This window comes from Oncorhynchus mykiss, chromosome 24 (assembly GCF_057628025.1).
Source record: "Oncorhynchus mykiss isolate SJ-2025 chromosome 24, ASM5762802v1, whole genome shotgun sequence".
In the NCBI taxonomy this organism is placed as follows: Eukaryota; Metazoa; Chordata; class Actinopteri; order Salmoniformes; family Salmonidae; genus Oncorhynchus; species Oncorhynchus mykiss.
The window spans coordinates 16,196,814-16,214,444 of record NC_143045.1 but is presented as its reverse complement, the minus strand read 5'-3'; the positions used below and the strand labels follow the sequence as shown (position 1 = coordinate 16,214,444).

Sequence of the window (17,631 nt, the reverse complement as noted above, 5' to 3'; positions counted from 1 at the left end):
CTGCCATTTTCAGCGATGTCCCCCGTCCTTGACTTTCCCTAAATACAGTGCATTCGGGAAAGTATTCAGACCCCTTGACTTTTTCCTAATTTTGTTACATTACAGCCTTATTCTAAAATTGATTAAAAAATATATTTCTCAATCTACACACAATACCCAATAATGACAAAGCAAAGACAGGTTTTTAGAAAGGTCTGCAAATGTATTACAAATAAAAAACTGAAATATTACATTTACATAAGTATTCAGACCCTTTACTTAGTACTTTGTTGAAGTACCTTTGGGAGCGATTACAGCCTTCAGTCTTCTTGGGTATGACACTACAAGTTTGGCACACCTGTAGGTGTTTCTCCCATTCTTCTCTGCAGAACCTCTCAAGCTCTGTCAGGTTGGATGGGGAGCGTTGCTGCACAGCTATTTTCAGGTCTCTCAAGAGATGTTTGATCGGGTTCAAGACCGGGCTCTGGCTGGGCCACTCAAGGACATTCATATAGACTTCTCCCAAAGCCACTCCTGCATCGCCTTGGTTGTGTGCTTAGGGTCATTGTCCTGTTGGAAGGTGAACCTTCTCCCTAGTCTAAGGTCCTGAGTGCTCTGGAGCAGGTTTTCATCAAGGATCTCTGTACTTTGCTCCGTTCATCTTTCTCTCGATCCTGACTAGTCTCCCAGTCCCTGCCGCTGAAAAACATCCCCACAGCATGATGCTGCCACCACCATGCTTCACTGTAGGGGTGGTGCCAGGTTTCCTCCAGACGTGACTCTTGGCTTTCAGGCCAAAGACTTCAATCTTGGTTTCATCAGGCAAGGGAATCTTGTTTCTCATGGTCTGAGAGTCCTTTAGGTGCCTTTTGGCAAACTCCAAAACATTTTTATCTGGACACTTTCGGTCTTTGATATTGCCACTATGCAAGTACTATTTACACCTTCTGTATCCTGTTCATATGACAAATAAACTTAGATTTTATTTGCTATAGCACGTGTTTACCACAACGCCTCACATTTGAATCCTTAAAGGGATGTGTGGGACTAAGGCTTAAGAGGGTGTGAATGATGCTGCAAGGGTGTAGACAAGAGCTCTCCAGTAGGTGTACCAAAACATTCAAGGGCCATTCTCTCAAAAGTGGGGGTTACACGTTTATTACCATACAAAGCAGAAATACTTTCCCATTGTTCCTCAACTGCAGTGTACGATATACAATTTTATAGCTCTGAGTCTCTACTTTTATCCAATGTAAAAAACACAATTTCAAATTTTGCTACACAAGACCAAATCGAAGCAGTTGGTCACATATGCATCTTAAGAAACAAGGTTCATTAAATCAATAATTTGCTAGTAACAGATGACATTCATATTATGATAGTCTCTGAAAAGCACTTAGATAATACCTTTGATGATAGTGGTAGCAATACTTGGTTATAAGATCTACAGAAAAGACAAATGCCAAAGGTGGAGGTGTGGCTGTTTATATTCAGAACCACATTCATGTAAAGCTTAGATAGGATCTCATGGTAAATACCGTTGAAGTAATATGGCTACAGGTTCATCTGCCTCACCTAAAGCCCATTCTGGTGGGAAGATGCTATAGACCACCAAGTGCTAACAGTCAGTACCTGGATAATGTGTGAAACGCTTGATAATGTGATATCAAGATAGGTATATTATCTGGGTCATTTAAATATTGACTGGCTTTCATCAGGCTCATCACTCAAGAGAAAGCTTTAAACTGCAACTAGTGCCTGTAACCTGGTTCAGGTTATCGGTCAACCTACTGGGGTAGTTAGAAACAGCACAGGAATTAACTCCTCAACATGTATTGATCACATCTTTACTAACGCTGCAGAAATGTGTTTAAAAGCAGTATCCAGATCTATCGGATGTAGTGATCACAATACAGTAGCCATATCAAGGAAAACCAAAGTTCCAAAGGCTGGGCCTAATATAGTGTATAAGAGGTCAAAGAAGAAGTTTTGTAGTGATTCCTATGTTGTGGATGTAAAGAATCTTTGTTGGTCCGTGGTGTGTAATGAGGAACAACCAGATGCTGCACTTGACACATCTATGAAATTGCTTAACCTAGTTACTAATAAGCATGGACCCATGAATAAAATGACTAGAGGGATGAGGCAAAAAAAAATGCTAAATAGGTCTGGCTGTACAAGCGATTGGCAAACGTACTGCAAATTGAGAAATCATGTGACTAAAATGAATCAAAAGAAACACCATAAAACAAAGAATGATAGTAAAAAGCTTTGTAGCACCTTCAATGGCATTCTGGGCAAAAAGGCTCCTTTCGCTCCATCATTCAATCAGGTGGCTCATTCATCACAAAACCCACTGATATTGCCAACTTCTTTAATGATTTTTTTCTTAGGTTTGACATGCCAGCAACAAATGCTGACACTGTACATCCAAGTATCGGACCAAATTCTGAAAGACAAGCATTTTAATTTAGAATTCCATGAAGTGTGGAAGAACTGGAAAAAATTGTCTATCAATGACAAGTCACCGGGGTATGACAACTTGCAACGAAAATGACTTAATTAATTAAGATAATAGCGTACGATATTGCCACATCTTTCATTTAAGCCTCCTAGAAAGTGTGTTCACTCAGGCCTGGAGGGAAGTAAAAGTTATTCTCCTACCTAAGGATAGTAAAGACCCCTTTACTGGCTCAAATAGCCAACCAATCAGCTTGTGGGGCTTCCGAGTGGCGCAGCGATCTAAGGCACTGTAGCTCAGCGCAAGAGGTGTCACTACAGTCCCTGGTTCGAATCCAGGCTGCATCACATCCGGCCATGATTGGGAGTCCCATAGGGCAGCGCAAAATTGGCCCAGTATAGTCCGGGGTAGGCCGTCATTGTAAATAAGAATTTGACTTGTCTAGTTAAACAACAGTTCAATTTAAAAAACTAAATCTAGTTACCAACCCTTTGTAAACATCTGGAATAATGTGTGTTTGACCAGATACAATGCTATTTTACAGTAAACAAATTGTCAACAGACAATCAGCACGCTTATAGGGAAGGACATTCAACAAGCACAGCACTGATGGTGATACTGAGGACCCTCTCCGAGACCCTGAAGGAGAGACTGACTTGCATAGTTAAAGAAAATGATTGAGCGAAATTGATAAAAAGATTGTGAGGGCTGTTTTGTTAGACTTCAGTGCGGCTTTGACATTATCAATCATAGTCTGTTGCTGTAAAATTGTACGCGTTATGGCTTTACACCCCCTGCTATACTGTGGATAAAGAGTTACATGTCTAAGGGTGGGTGTTCTTTAATGGAAGCCTCTCCAACAAAATCCAGGTAGAATCAGGATTTCCCCGGGGCCCTCATTTATCAATGTTGCATAGAAAAGCTTCTAAAGGAACTCAAAGAAAATGTAGAATGGTCGCAAGTACAAAAAAGTTGGTATTTATCAATTGCTCGTACGCTTGACTAACACACACCTGTAAGTATTTTGCCTTGACAAATCAGACATTCTAAAACACTGTGCTAGTGCACGTACAGTCTCATTTACATAAAGAACCTCCCTAAATGACCATTTATGCTCACAAACCTTCCCTTTAAAGCTGCAAGAAATGTCACAAATTTCTGTCAGCCAACATGGAGAAATCAAAGAAGAGAACTTTTCGGACACAGAAATATAACTTTTGATCACCGAAGTGGAAGCAAAACAAGCCATACGTTTGAGCCCTCAGCAATGCTTGGGAGCAAGTTAGAGCTGTGGTAAAATCTGCCTCACTTGAGTGAAGAACAGTTAATGAAATTAAAAATGGTTTGATTTAAAATCATATTCAACAACAAAAACATGATCCACAAAAGGGATATAAGTGCAACCGTAGGAGGGCAGAGTGACTCTCCACTGTCTGCTATGGACCTGTGCATTGGCAGCATAATTGGAGAGACCTCAGTGTCTGGCATCATTTGTGATGGTGATACTGAGGACCCTCTCCCAGACCCTGAAGGAATACCAGACACACCAACTGATGGTGATACTGAGGACCCTCTCCCAGACCCTGAAGGACTACCAGACACACCAACTGATGGTGATACTGAGGACCCTCTCCCAGACCCTGAAGGACTACCAGACACACCAACTGATGGTGATACTGAGGACCCTCTCCGAGACCCTGAAGGAGAGACTGACTTGCATAGTTAAATAAAAGCTAAAAAACAAGAAATAACAAAAAAAATGAAATCTTGACAGACGTGGGTGATTTGCCTGACCCCTCATTCCCAGGCCTACCAGAAGGGGAGCTTCTGGTAGGTGCTTCAGCTGCACCGCATGTTTTGACTAACGCAGTCCTGAAACAACAAGAAGAGATCAACACATCAATTCTTGGACTCAATCAGCAGCTGGAGGATGTATGTAACGGCCTGAGAAATCAATCATTGAAAGAACTTGTTGACTGTGTCAAACATGAGACAAATTCTGGTGCAATGTAAATGTGTTTTGTCGACTTGATTACAACATTTGGAAGAACAGATACCGAAAACCGTTGTATGATATTGACTCTTGTCCTCAGTGCCAGGGCTATGGGTAGTGGGAAACACTCCCTGTCAGGCATGGGCTCATCAGGTCTCAAATCAAATTTTATTTGTCACATACACATGGTTAGCAGATGTTAATGCGAGTGTAGCGAAATGCTTGTGCTTCTAGTTCCGACAATGCAGTAATAACCAACAAGTAATCTAGCTAACAATTCCAAAACTACTACCTTATAGACACAAGTGTAAGGGGATAAAGAATATGTACATAAAGATATATGAGTGAGTGATGGTACAGAGCGGCATAGGCAAGATACAGTAGATGGTATTGAGTACAGTATATACATATGAGATGAGTATGTAAACAAAGTGGCATAGTTAGTGGCTAGTGATACATGTATTACATAAAGATGCAGTAGATGATATAGAGTACAGTATATACACATATGAGATGAATAATGTAGGGTATGTAAACATTATATTAGGTAGCATTGTTTAAAGTGGCTAGTGATATATTTGACATCATTTCCCATCAATTCCCATTATTAAAGTGGCTGGAGTTGAGTCAGTGTGTTGGCAGCAGCCACTCAATGTTAGTGGTAGCTGTTTAACAGTCTGATGGCCTTGAGATAGAAGCTGTTTTTCAGTCTCTCGGTCCCAGCTTTGATGCACCTGTACTGACCTCGCCTTCTGGATGATAGCGGGGTGAACAGGCAGTGGCTCGGGTGGTTGTTGTCCTTGATGATCTTTATGGCCTTCCTGTGACATCGGGTGGTGTAGGTGTCCTGGAGGGCAGGTAGTTTGCCCCCTGTGATGCGTTGTGCTGACCTCACTACCCTCTGGAGAGCCTTACGGTTGTGGGCGGAGCAGTTGCCGTACCAGGCGGTGATACAGCTTGTGAGTGCTTTTGGTGACAAGCCAAATTTCTTCAGCCTCCTGAGGTTGAAGAGGTGCTGCTGCGACTTCTTCACGATGCTGTCTGTGTGGGTGGACCAATTCAGTTTGTCTGTGATGTGTACGCCGAGGAACTTAAAACGTACTACCCTCTCCACTACTGTTCCATTGATGTGGATAGGGGGGTGTTCCCTCTGCTGTTTCCTGAGGTCCACAATCATCTCCTTAGTTTTGTTGACGTTGAGTGCGAGGTTATTTTCCTGACACCACACTCCGAGGGCCCTCACCTCCTCCCTGTAGGCCGTCTCGTCGTTGTTGGTAATCAAGCCTACCACTGTTGTGTCGTCCGCAAACTTGATGATTGAGTTGGAGGCGTGCGTGGCCACGCAGTCGTGGGTGAACAGGGAGTACAGGAGAGGGCTCAGAACGCACCCTTGTGGAGCCCCAGTGTTGACGATCAGCGGGGTGGAAATGTTGTTGCCTACCCTCACCACCTGGGGGCGGCCCGTCAGGAAGTCCAGTACCCAGTTGTACAGGTCTGGGTGGATCATTCAGTGGAATGCCATTTTTGATTGCAATGTTTTGAAGCACACTGCCAGCATTGACAATGTAGCAAACCTAAAAAGGAATTTGCACATTGTACTACATTCACATAATGGCAATTGAAAGAATGTCATTTCAGAAGCAACCTTGCTAGGCTGGTATTGCAGTGTGCCTCCTGTCCCAGACAAGCACAGCCAACGCCCTTTCAGCAGGCCTATGGTGCGCTCCACTGTTGTTCTTGTGCGTGGGCTTGGTGGTACCTTGACTCTTGTTGGTTTGAGGGGTTTGTGAGGGGAGTCATCAGCCATGTTCAAAACGGGTAGCCCCGGTCTCATGCAGTTATGAACACAACATTCAGATGTTGTTTCCCAGTACAGGTCTAACATGGCAAATCAAGCCATCCATCCTCAACAGCTCCTTCCTGGAGGTTAAGGCCAACTGAACTGTTCTGTACAATGAATCAATCATGTGTCCCACCTGGCCACTACATTCAACAAACCAAATGTGAATCAGATGACCTGCACATTGACAGAATGGAAACCTTTTCTGTTGACGAAGTTGAATTCGTTTCATTGCGATGTGGGTGCAGTCAACTGCTGCAATGACATTGTGAAATCCAGCTATGGTATGGAAATCCCTTTTCCCTCTGTCCTGTTGCACAGCAGTGTACAGAAACTGGATGTATTGTGGGGTCAATTAATAATGCCATGAAGGACTGCAGGCAATAGTCGGCTTATGGTTGGTTGTGAAATGCCAGATCGATCCGCAATCTCCCGTTGGAATGTTCCAGTGGCCAAAAATCCCAGGGTGGAGAGGACTTGGGTTTGCACTGGGATGGTATTGGTGCGATTTCTCTCCCTTTCTAATACTGGAGAGAGTTGGATGCAGAGACAATAAAATATGCCTTGGAGAACAAAATCTACTAATAAGCCAAGCGTCGCTCTCAGCAAAAACATCTGCAAGCTCATTGAAAACACTCTCCCTGCGTAATGCAGCTTGTGCCAGGTCCTCCAGCAATGACAGATTTGTCATTTTGGACAAGTCACAGTGCCTCAGTGTAGCCTTCTATATTATTTAACTGGTTTAACTAAATTGCCTCCAACCTTACATTCCACTCTCTTCCTAATTGACTTTATTATTCAATTAAGCTTAAATGGTTTCATGTTTATGAATTCGATAGCATCCTGAGAAAACTATTAGTAGCTTAAGTGTTTATAAAATAAATGAATAAACTATTAATGTATGATATTTTTACTTCATGGTTTATGATTTGATCCAGTATGTCAATCCTTTCTCCATTTGGTGGATGGTCATTAGCAGTTTGACTTTTATACCACAAGGTGCTGTGCATACGCATGGTCTGAGGTGTGCTTAAGTTTAGACACATTCTCAAGTATAAGTACAAATGGATAAATCCCACACTTTGCTTAGAAATGATCGCACGCATGGTTTACCATCATTTGTTCGTTCGCAACATTGAGAAATTAGGGCCCAGGGCAGCTGTCTAGGCCCATTACATTTTTCAATCTTTACTAACGACATGCCACTGGCTTTTCAGTGTGCATCTAAGAGGATGATTCAATACTATACACGTCTGCTACCACAGTGACTGAAATGACTGCAACACTTAGAGCCGCAGTTAGGTTTAGAATGGGTGGCAAGGAATAAGTTAGTCCTAAATATTTCCAAAACTAAAAGCATTGTATTTGGGACAAATAATTCACTAAACCCTAAACCTCAACTAAATCTTATATTGAATAATGTGGTATTGAGCAAGTTGAGGAGACTAAACTGCTTGGAGTAACCCTGGATTATAAACTTTCACAGTCAAAACATAGTGATACAACAGTAGCTAAATTGTGGAGAAGTCTGTCCATAAAAAAGTGCTACTCTACCTTCTTAACACTGTCAACAAGGCAGGTCCTACAGGCTCTAGTTTTGTCGCACCTGGACTACTGTTCAGTAGTGTGATCAGGTGCCACAGAGGGATTTAGGAAAATTGCAATTGGCTCAGAACAGGGCAGCACGGCTGGCCCTTTGATGTACACAGAGAGCTAACATTAAGACTATGCATGTCAATCTCTCCTGGCTCAAAGTGGAGGAGAGATTGACTTCATCACTACTTTTATTTATGAGCTATCTGTTTGAACTACTGGCACACAGCTCGGACACCCATGCATACCCCACAAGACATTCCATAAGAGGTCTCTTCACAGTCCCCAAGTCCAGAACAGACTATGGGAGGCACACAGTACTACATAGAACCATGACAACATGGAACTCTATTTCACATCAAGTAACACATGCAAGCAGTAAAATGTGATTTTAAACAGATTTAAAAAAATACTTTATGGAACAGTTGGGACTGTGAAGCAACAAACATAGGCATAGACACACACATACAAACACTATACACACGTACACATGGATTGTGTCCAATAGATATGTGGTAGTAGAGTAGGGGCCTGAGGGCACACACTTAATATGTTGTGAAATCTGTTGTCTATGTATTATAATGTATAACTGATCAAGGATGATTAATGGAAACAGGATACACAAGCTCAATTTTGAGTCTCATAGCAAAGGGTCTGAATACTTATGTAAATAAGGTATCTGTTTTTTATTTTTAATAAATTAGCAAAAATGTCTAAACCTGTTTTCGCTTTGTCATTATGCGGTATTGTGTGTAGATTGATAAGTAAAAACAAAGATTTAATACATTTTAGAATAAGGCTGTAACGTAACAAAATGTGGAAAAAGTCAAGGGTTCTGAATACGTTTAGAATCCACTGTAAATCTATTCAACACACTGTCGTTCTTAGAATTACGATTTTACAAAGAGAGTTTGTGTTATAAGAAGTTTTAGGAAGACTTGCCATTTGGCTGTAACTTAACAAAATGGGGGAAAAGTCAAGGGGTCTGAATACTTTCCAAAGGCACTGTATATGTGATCATAGCCAAATGTAAGCTAGGTTTGAAATGATGTTTTAGTCAAATATTATATATGTGTGGTTTCTTGCGGTCAATTTGAAGTCTACAAATTATTTGGAATTATGTTTCGGCCCCTGACCATCCTCCAGAAAAAAAATTGGCCCGTTGAATCTGAATTTGAATCTGATTCCTGACCTGAAGACAATTTCAATGGGGGAACCGGAGTCCTGACATTTTGACCTTGCAAGGGCACGCACCATTTTTGACCAGGGTGCTAAAAGTAGAGAATACAGTGCAAGGAGGGAGATGAAGATAGGCTAAGTGAGGACATTTAATGTTGACAATGTTTGCTAAAGTTAAAACCAGTTTGCTTATTTGTTACATTGTAGTTAAAATGATGAATGTAAATCATACTCCTAATGAATTAATCAGATGCATTTCGTGAGCTTGTCATTTTTCCAACGCATCTATAACGTTCGAAATTCATCAAAACTGTCAAGTACAAGCATATTGAGGCTATAATAAAGTTCAGATGAATGATTGGATTATAAGGACATGGGGTAAAGAAAACATTTCACCCTCTTGAACTGACCCACATTTTCCTGCATTCTAGAACACTTAGTGGACTAGTATTTATTGTCTGTTTAATTAGAATGTAGGTGAAATCTATTAAAAAGCAGATAAAAAAAATAAAAAAAATTATGGCCTTTTAAAGCTAACTGGAAAGGCCTGTAACACGGAACCCAAACCAGCTGTGTGTGTGTACCATCGTGCATACATGTTGTCCCCCCACACCAAACGTGATCACGACACGCAGGTTAAAATATCAAAACAAACTCTGAACCAATTATATTCATTTGGTGACAGGTCGAAGAGCATTAAACCTTTATGGCAATTTAGCTAGCTAGCTTGCACTTGCTAGCTAATTTGTCCTATTTAGTTAGCTTGCTGTTGCTAGCTAATTTGTCCTGGGATATAAACATGGAGTTATTTTACCTGAAATGCACAAGGTCCTCTACTCCGACAATTAATCCACACAAACGGTCAACCCGAAGCGTTTCTAGTCATCTCTCCTCCTTCTAGGCTTTTTCTTTTCTTGACTTCATATTGCGATAGGCAACTTTCATAAATTAGGTGCATTACCGCCACTGACTTTCATCTTTTCATCTTTCAGTCATCTTTCAGTCACCGACCTTCAGTCTTTCAGTCACCATATAACCAATGAGGCGATGGCACGTGGGTACCTGCTTCTATAAACCAATAAGGAAATGGGAGAGGCTGGACTTGCAGTGCGATCTGCGTCAGAAATAGAACTGACTTCTATTTTAGCCCTTGGCAACGCAGACGCTCATTGGCGCGCACGAGCAGTGTGGGTGGAATAATTGAATAATATAGATTACAAAATGTATTTTGCAACACGACGCGAGCGGTTTAGTCAGCCTGTAAGAAATGTGCTTTACGTGTAGACACACTGAACAACAAACCGAGCTGAAACACATGTGTATAGATCGACAGGGATGTATCGAGCGACTAAATATCGATGTAACATACACAAAAAAATGTTTTGCTGGTCATAGCGTTTTGCTGGTATTCACACTAGCGATTAGTATTTTGTGTATCTATGCGCTCTCTTACGAAACTTTCGGTACGGTGTTTAACTACATTTTCTTTAAATCAATTAGTCATCATGTTAGAGAAGAATTGTGGGCATAGCGGGAAATGTTTATACATTATTCACATATGAGAAAATCAAACTTTCATTTCTAATTTTCTACTACTAGCCTACCATCCCAGTTATAATCAGAGTTATTGTTTGGTCAATTCAGGACAGAACTTTCCGAGACACTGCAGCGAATTTGTTCTGACCTGAGTTGACCAGTCAATCAAGGCCAAGCCTTTCGATCAGAAAGAGGAAAGCTGGAGAGTACAGCCTGGTCTTACCTCTAGCCCAGGGGTGTCAAACTCATTTTCCCCACAGGCTGCATTCACTCTTCACCAAGGTCAGGAGGGCCATACTTAATATGGATTATTTCCTTTGTGTCAAAATGTGCAAATCATAGTCCTCTATCCATCGCTTTTGGAATTTGATGCTCCCTGAGTATCTAGATGGACAGAGTGAAGAGACTATAAATGTAGGTCTATCATTTCTACACAGTTTTGATTTTGTTTTAGTAATTTCAATGTGATTTTAATTTAATTTTTTTAAATGGATTATTGTTATTTATTTTATTTTTCCTAACCACCCGTGGGATGGATTGAATTGGCTAGCGGGCCTTGAGTTTGACACATGTGCTCTAGCCTATATAATTAGCATAACAGGTAATAAACCAGAAATAATATAAGCTATAACCTCTCAGTTTACACCAAAACAAGTCATTAAAATCCTGTTCTAAAAACAGTATTGTTAATGACAAATGTGCTAGCCTTCACCTCCAAGCTTTTGCAGAGGGGCATCTCTGTAATCTCTTCTCTCAATTGAACCATTAAAAAAAGCAGTTTAGGAGTGATTAAGCCATCGCAATCGATTAAGACCTGGCAGCAGCCGCATCTACCGACGGGTCAATAAAGGCTTGTTAACTCAGTCACAGGGAGAAGCGTGACAACTTGGAAGAAGTTTTCAGTCCGTCATCAACATCAGACAGATTATGGGAGATATAATTAAATAATTATCCTGCCACTGTTGTGTTGTTGGTATTGATTTATTCGACCAAATGTCTCGCCACTCTACCCCATGCATAGCGTAGCATAGCATATGGACGCTTGGCAGGAGACAGAGTCCCAAATTGCGCCCTATATACACCTAATGGGCCCTAAAGCAGTGCACTATATAAGGAAAAGGGTGCCATTTGGGATGTGTACACAGAGGCACAAGTGACAAACACCAATGGAAACGGACTGCCCTAAAAAAACAACAAAAACAGTAGTAGCCCTTTGTCTAGCACATGTACTGGAGTGTGAGGACATCAAACATATGGCCTGTTATTAAACCTCTTAAATGTAACTGCATGTGATCCCCCAAATTAATTATTTATCATGACAGGGTCATAAACAATAAATAGTAATGCTGCATAATCTAAGAAAGGTTAAAATATCACCTTTCTGGTAAAATATGTTACTTTTGAGGACAAGCTCAAGTACATGAAAATAATGTGAAAATATTACTTATTTTATATGATGCATTTCCTAACAAAACTACATAAGGCTTGAAATCAGTTATATGTTTTCTAAATATAGTATAATCCATTTATAAAATGACTGACTAAGATTTCACCTTCCTTATAACTGTAGAAAAGATTTGTATATTTAGAGTTGAGAAAAATGCATATTTTCTAAAGTTCTCTCTTGATCAAAACATCCATCTCATTGCTGTGAACTTCTCAGAGCTCTAGCTTGGCTTCCTGAACTTGTTAGAAATTCACCATTCATCTCATTAAATCTTGTCCATCTATGACAAAGTGTTTGTTTAAAATCTATGCTGAACAAAAATATAAATACATGTAAAGTGTTGGTCCCATGTTTCATGAGGTGAAATAACAGATCCCAGAATTTTTCCACATGCAAAAAAGCGTATTTCTCAAAAATGTTGTTTGCAAATTGCTTACATCCCTGTTAGTGAACGTTTCTTATTTGTCAATATGATCCACCCACCCATGACAGATGTGGCATATCAAGAAGCTTATTAAACAGAATGAAACAGGTGCACCTTGTGCTGGGGACAAACGGAAGAGTATTTGTCTGTAATAAAGGGGCTGGATCGTATCCCCGAGCTGACAAGGTAAAATTCTGTCGTTCTGCACCTGAACAAGGCAGTTAATCCACTGTTCTCCGGTAGGCCATCATTGTAAATAAGAATTTGTTCTTATCCGACTTGCCTAGTTAAATATATTAAATAAAGGCCTTTTGTGGTAAAAAAATACTCCTGATTGACTGGGCCTGGCACCCCAGTTGGTGGGCCTGGCTCCCAAGTGGGTTGGCCCATGCCCTCACAGGCCCACCCATGGCTGCACCCCTGCTCAGTCATGTGAAATCCATAGATTAGGACCTAATAAAATGTACTTCAATTGACTTATTTCCTTATATGAACTGTTGCTCAGTAAAATAAAAAAATCAATTGTTGAATGTTGCGTACATATTTGTTCAGTATACCAATAATGTTAAATTACTGGGTATAAATCAACAGCGATAAAACCACACTCTCCTGATGCGTCGACAAGTGCCGTAAGCTTCAGCCAGGAGTTGATGGACATCCCAGTAGAGACATACGCCTGTGTCCATGAGAATCAGGGCAACCCCTCAATGCAAGACATTTCCATCTATAGTGTCCACATATTGATTTATAAACAAACCGGTACCATAACGGTAATTTTATCATAAAGTTAAATATTTACAGCATATTTCTGAACACAAAAGAGAGGGACAGATATTGGTTACAATGCCACCCCCATCTGTCACACTTCAAACCCACAGTAACATATGAAGATAGTACATTGTTATTTTCTAAGTGCAGAACAAAATATATGTCATTACATATGTTATACCTCTCATTCCTAGAACCGATTAGACCTGTTATGGTCAGCTTTACGTTACTGTCCTGATTATGATGCAAACATTTGGGGCACATTGACTTCAATTGGTTTTTGGTTAGAAATTGCTGATATTAATGGTTGGTGCAAACTTTGGGAACAGAATAATGGCACAAACACACTTGGCATCTGCACTGTTCAAGAAAATGTGTTTTTGTAGAATGTTCTGTGGAAATTGTTAAAAGTACTCCTTGTGTATATAATTGTATGATTTGATTAACTTTGCCGTCATTGGTTTTTGTTTGACATACATTTTAAAGTGAAACATTCTCAGCATCATTCTGTTACCATGTAATTGCCCCAAGCAAACCCAAATAGTGGATTTTAGTCTCTCCTTGTGCATAAACTGCTTTCAAGGAATCAACAATTGTTTGTATGTGTGTATATGGGGAGCACCAGCTAGAGGCCAACCAGACCTAGTACAAGGTGCTGTGTCCCTCCCTGTAAGGTTGAGGCTTACCTGGTCCAGGGTGGGGTCCCGTGGGTGCTGGATCTCAGCTTCCACCACAGCAGCAGACGAGGAAGAGGGGTTCTGGAAGGCACAACCTCTACACTGTAGTAGCCTCGTCACAGAGCACGCCACTGGGTCCCAGATAGCACTGTAGGCGGTATGTGTGTGTGTTTTAGAGAAAGAGAAAGTAAAGTAAAAAACAACTATAAGCTCCATTTCACCCACGTAAAGTAACCCACAGAAAAGCCTGCAAGGAGAAAGCATCAAAGGCCTCTGAGCAGCTAGCCACTCATTAACCCACTCCTCAGCACAGGAAGGCATACATCATAATCCCGGGGAAAGTGAATTTTTACAAACGCTTTTTGGCTGGTGACACTGATTGCTGTTTTATAATGACAGATAGTTTTAATGGATCATTACATTGAAGGGACTGTAAATACATATACCAATGGAACTATAGAATGCTGTTGAGGAAGTGTGTACTGTATGTATGGATGAAAGGTGCTTGGATCAGAGAAATAGAATGATTCATTCTTATTCTTCAGCTTGGATAGCAACACTGTCAAAGGGAAAAGTGACTAGGGGATTCTAGCAGGCACCATGGCTTCTTTTGTCCTGACTAATCTACCGAGTCAGTGATTTGGATGGATCCAGGTTCGAGCCTTTCAGAGTTGGGACATCGTTCAGACAGGTTGGTTTCGCTCACCCCCACTTCAAAGAAAGAGGAGCTCCCCAGCATAGACTTATGGCATCAATGAAGCAGGGGTTTTGTGACTATGGAAACATCTTGCTGACTGCAGTGTTTAGCTCCTAAGACAGCTTCCCTCTCTTTTTCGGCATCCCCAAAGAGGTACTAAAACAAGCCTGAACAAGGAAAGTTTGTAATAGCAGGTTCTTCATATGTGGCTGTATTATTCCAAACCCCTACAGTGAAATCACAAATGAACTAATTCCTGTAGGTTAGGCCACAATGTAAAGATGAAAGACAAAGTCAGATGTAGTGTTGTCTACCTGTAGTGTTGTTGTCCCTGTAAGGCTGAAGACTGCTTCGGGGGGCCTGTATGGCCACGATTCCCCGGACCATCAGCAGGGTAGGGGGTACATGGGTGCCTGGGTGGGAGATGGACACTGGGCTGGGCCTGTGGTCCCCCACCCTCTGGTGCATTTAAGCCTGGCTATCTTCTCCAGATCACAGAGTGCTCTGCAGCTCACCTAAGGTACACGGTCCAGTCCTCTGGAACAGGGTCTCTGATAATTAGTAATGTGGAAGTCAAGACTTGAGTTGGCATGATGTGCATCGTATCACCTGTTACGCACATTGTTTGTGTGTAACAGGTGATACGATGCACATCACTACCTCCGATATCTAGGCTCCAACCATGGTCTATGCAGTGGCCTCTAACTCGCCTTTCTCCTCCGAGAGGCCCCGTTGGCCCCTCTATCCTGCTTACAGCTCCTATGCCTAGAGGGAGCAAGCAACGGATGGATGGTTTTGTTTTCATTTCCAAATGAGAACTGATAAATTCACTGACAAAAACAGGACACCCTGACAAAATTACTCTGTGACACGTACGGGCTGTTACTTTTTCTCCCCAATTGGTAGTTACAGTCTCGTCCCATCGCTGTAACTCCCGTACGGACGCGAGAGAGGCGAAGGTCGAGAGCCACACGTCCTCCAAAACACGACCCTGCCAAGCCGCACTGCTTCTTGACATAGTGCTCGCTTAACCCGGCCGTACCAATGTGTTGGAGGAAACACTGTACAACTGGCAACCATGTCAGCAGGCATGCGCCAGGCCACCCGCAGGAGTCGCTAGAGCGCGATGGGAGAAGGACATCCTGGCAGGCCAAACCCTTCCCTAACCCGATTGTGCGCCGTCTCCCGGTCGCAGCCGGCTGCAACACAGACCGGGATCGAAGCCGGGTCTGTAGTGACGCCTGCAGTGCCTTAGACCGCTGTGCCACTCGGGATGTCTGTAACCTTTCTGACTACCAGGCCCTTCCTTTGTTAGACCAGTGGGGCTACGCTCAGTCTCAGGTTCACCTCCAGGACTTCCTGAGGGACACACTTTGCACTCACATTTAGGGCTTTGGCCCTAATACTAGTCCCAGGCTTGGTAGAGGCCTGGTCCTTCCATCCTGTGATGGCTTGCTCTCCCTCAGTCTCCTCAGCCTTGGACCTGAACCAGCCACACTAGCAGATCTGACTCTGGCTGTCCTGCCATGGACCTATAGGCCCTGGTCTTTGGTCTGGGACACTGGAGGTGGGTGCTAAGGGCACCCCTGCCTTGGTCCTGCCTCTGCCCCTCTGACTGCACCTGACTTGGGTCTGGGCCTGGTTCTTAGCTTGGGTCTAGGAAAGAACTCTCCCTTTCCATGGCTGGGTCTTGCCACAGCACCTTAACCTGCCAATTAAAGCAAATTATGTCAATATGCCAGTCGCCTTATACTGCTTAGTGGAAAAATCTCAAACAAGCTGAAACAACGGAAACAAACTTACTTTCCAATTATCATAAACTTGGGACCAAAACAAATGCAATTCCAATTAGCCTACTGCATGAATAAACACACTCATTGATTTAATTTGTTCAAACTCGTAAGAATATATAAAGCCCGATTTAGGCTAATCAATGGCGAGATATTAAAGGGACTTAGGGAAGCCACAGTAAATACTCCAATAACCGTACAGTGCTACAGAACAACAGAATAACCGCCTATTAGGATGCTTTTAGGACATCTGCTTACCCTCTCCCATGGCACGCTTGTTGATACTGATGTTAACGAGGTGCCCAGTCACGTTCAGCCATGCAATTACATTAACTAATGATGCTAAGGCACTGTCGTACAGTGAGGCTGATGAGCAGAGAGGAGAGCTTTAATTTAATGGGCTCCTCTGTCAACCAATCACAGGTTAGGGATCGTTAGGGAGGTTTGTGTTCTAACGAGACAACATCCTGTCAAGCTAATGGGGCTTAATTTGCCAGACATCACTGTTCCCGCCTCCCTCCATCAAAAGTTTAGCTTCTTTAACCAATGGCATGATTGCTCATTTTCGGTAAACCCCAATAATCCAAACAAGGCCCTTAAAACCATGATCACAACTAATCCTCCTAACACTGTAAATGACCTTTTACTCTTCACAACATCGTCAAAACATTTTCCCCATTAAGAGGAACGGTTAGCATGTATGTGACAATATATGCCATTTGCTTTAACTGTTCGTAAACATAGATTACAGGCGTATATGTGAGGCAATAAATACATATTTACCAAGGTTTAATGGAAGCCATAATATCACATCAAACACAATACTACCTCGCTTTGGCAAAGAGGGCTGCAAGCCAGAAATTAAGAAAATAACCGCCACCATAGCAAAGACAGACAGGTAGAACTAATAAAATATAAACATAAAAACAGGTAATCGCAGTGCTAGAGGCATCACTACAGACTTGGGTTTGATCCTGGGCTGTATCACAACCGGCTGTGATAGGGAGTCCCATAGGGTGGCACACAATTGGCCCAGCATCGTCCGGGTTAGGGGAGGGTCTGGCCGGGGGGGCTTTACTTGGCTCATCGAGCTCTAGCGCCTCCTTGTGGCGGTCCGAGCGCCTGCAGGCTGAGCTCAGTCGTCAGTGGTGTACTGGCTTCAGGGTTAAGCGGGTGGGTATTAAGAAGCGTGGTTTGGCGGGTTATGTTTCGGAGGACGCATGACTCGACCTTTGCCTCCTGAGCCT

The 17,631-nt window shown here is 42.2% G+C and overlaps 1 long non-coding RNA gene across 1 annotated transcript; it reads right to left on the bottom strand.

Moving 5' to 3' along the window:
* Positions 1-969: 969 nt before the first annotated feature.
* On the bottom strand, positions 970-16,734 carry LOC110503455 (uncharacterized). The gene is made up of 4 exons (XR_002470469.3): positions 16,643-16,734; positions 14,909-15,145; positions 13,907-14,045; positions 970-4,312 (listed from the first exon to the last, which is right to left on the bottom strand). It is a non-coding gene; the product is annotated as an uncharacterized LOC110503455 (long non-coding RNA).
* Between the last annotated feature and the right edge of the window lie 897 nt (positions 16,735-17,631).